General features: G+C 42.4%; 1 non-coding gene across 1 annotated transcript; it reads right to left on the bottom strand.

The window, feature by feature from the left end:
- Window positions 1–336: 336 nt before the first annotated feature.
- Window positions 337–444, bottom strand: LOC112738889 (small nucleolar RNA R71). The gene has a single exon (XR_003169840.1). It is a non-coding gene; the product is annotated as a small nucleolar RNA R71 (small nucleolar RNA).
- Window positions 445–2,461: the final 2,017 nt, after the last annotated feature.

The raw sequence follows: 2,461 nt of genomic DNA, 5'->3' as shown, positions 1-2,461 counted from the left end.
TCCAATTTACATGGAAGAAGCATCTCCATTCCTGCCATTGGAGCAAACAATTTTGAGATGAAACCTCAATTAGTTTCTCTGATGCAACAGAACTGCAAGTTTCATGGACTTCCATCTGAAGATCCTTTTCAGTTCTTAACTGAGTTCTTGCAGATCTGTGACACTGTTAAGACCAATGGGGTTGACCCCGAGGTCCACAGGCTTATGCTTTTCCCGTTTGCTGTAAGAGACAGAGCTAGAGTGTGGTTGAACTCTCAACCCAAAGATAGCCTGAACTCTTGGGATAAGCTGGTCACGGCTTTCTTAGCCAAGTTCTTTCCTCCTCAAAAGTTGAGTAAGCTTAGAGTGGATGTTCAAACCTTCAGACAGAAAGAAGGTGAATCCCTCTATGAAGCTTGGGAGAGATATAAGCAACTGACCAAAAAGTGTCCTTTTGACATGCTTTCAGAATGGACCATCCCGGATATATTCCATGATGGTCTGTCTGAATTAGCTAAGATGTCATTGGATACTTCTGCAGGTGGATCCATTCACCTAAAGAAAACACCTGCAGAAGCTCAAGAACTCATTGACATGGTTGCTAATAACCAGTTCATGTACACTTCTGAGAGGAATCCTGTGAGTAATGGGACGCCTCAGAAGAAGGGAGTTCTTGAAATTGATACTCTGAATGTCATATTGGCTCAGAATAAAATATTGACTCAGCAAGTCAATATGATTTCTTAGAGTCTGAATGGAATACAAGCTGCATCCAACAGTACTCAAGAGACATCTTCTGAGGAAGAAGCTTATGATCCTGAGAACCCTGTAATAGCAGAGGTGAATTACATGGGTGAACCCTATGGAAACATCTATAATTTCTCATGGAGAAATCACCTGAATCTCTCATGGAAGGATCAACAAAGGCCTCAAAATGGCTTTAATAATGGTGGAAGAAAAGGTTTAACAATAGTAAACCTTTTCCATCATCCACTCAGCAACAGACAGAGAATTCTGAGCAGAATCCATCTAGCTTAGCAAATTTAGTCTCTGATCTATCTAAGGCCACTCTGAGTTTCATGAATGAAACAAGGTCCTCCATTAGAAATTTGGAAGCACAAGTGGGCCAGCTGAGTAAAAGGATCACTGAAACCCCTCATAGTATTCTCCCAAGCAATACAGAAGAAAACCCAAAAAGAGAGTGCAAGGCCATTGAATTGATCATCATGGCCGAACCTACAAGGGAGGAGGAGGACGAGAATCCCAGTGAGGAAGACCTCCTGGGATGTCCAGAGATCAATAAGGAGTTTCCCTCTGAGGAACCAAAGGATTCTGAGGCTCATCTGGAGACCATAGAGATTCCATTAAACCTCCTTATGCCATTCATGAGCTCTGATGAATATTCTTCTTCTGAAGAGAATGAAGATGTTACTGAAGAGCAAGTTGCCAAGTACCTTGGTGCAATCATGAAGCTGAATGCCAAATTATTTGGTAATGAGACTTGGGACGATGAACCTCCCTTGCTCACCAATGAACTGAGTGATCTGGATCAACTGAAATTGCCTCAGAAGAAACAAGATCCTGGAAAGTTCTTAATACCTTGCACCATAGGAACCATGACCTTTGAGAAGGCTCTGTGTGACCTTGGGTCAGGGATAAACCTCATGCCCCTCTCTGTAATGGAGAAACTGGGAATCTTTAAGGTGCAAGCTGCCAGAATCTCATTAGAGATGGCAGACAACTCAAGAAAATAGGCTTATGGTCAGGTAGAGGACGTGTTAGTAAAGGTTGAAGGCCTTTACATCCCTGCTGATTTCATAATCCTGGATACTGGGAAGGATGAGGATGAATCCATCATTCTTGGAAGACCCTTCCTAGCCATAGCAAGAGCTGTGATTGATGTGGACAGAGGAGAATCGATCCTTCAATAGAATGAGGACTCCCTTGTGTTGAAAACTGAAGGTTCTCCTTCTGTAACCATGGAGAGGAAGCATGAAAAGCTTCTCTCACTACAGAGTCAAACAAAGCCCCCACAATCAAACTCTAAGTTTGGTGTTGGGAGGCCTCAGCCAAACTCTAAGTTTGGTGTTGAACTCCCATATCTAAACTCTAAGTTTGGTGTTGGGAGTCTATAAAATTGACCTGATCACTTGTGTGGCTCCATGAGAGCCCACTGCCAAGCTATTGACATTAAAAAAGCGCTTATTAGGAGGCAATCCAATGTTATTTAATTATTTTTATTTTATTTTCTCTTTGTTATTTCATGTTTTATTAGGTTGATGATCATGTGGAGTCACAAAAACTACTGAAAAATAAAAAACAGAATGAAAAACAGCATTGGAAATAGAACACCCTGGAGGAAGGGCTTACTGGCGTTTAAACGCCAGTAAGGAGCATCTGGCTGGCGTTCAACGCCAGAACAGAGCATGGAGCTGGTGCTGAACGCCAGAAACAAGCATGAAGCTGGCGTTCAACGCCAGAA

Source organism: Arachis hypogaea, chromosome 13, assembly GCF_003086295.3.
Source record: "Arachis hypogaea cultivar Tifrunner chromosome 13, arahy.Tifrunner.gnm2.J5K5, whole genome shotgun sequence".
Classification (NCBI taxonomy): domain Eukaryota; kingdom Viridiplantae; phylum Streptophyta; class Magnoliopsida; order Fabales; family Fabaceae; genus Arachis; species Arachis hypogaea.
The sequence above is the reverse complement of the archived record's forward strand: the minus strand, read 5'-3'. Positions and strand labels throughout refer to the sequence as shown.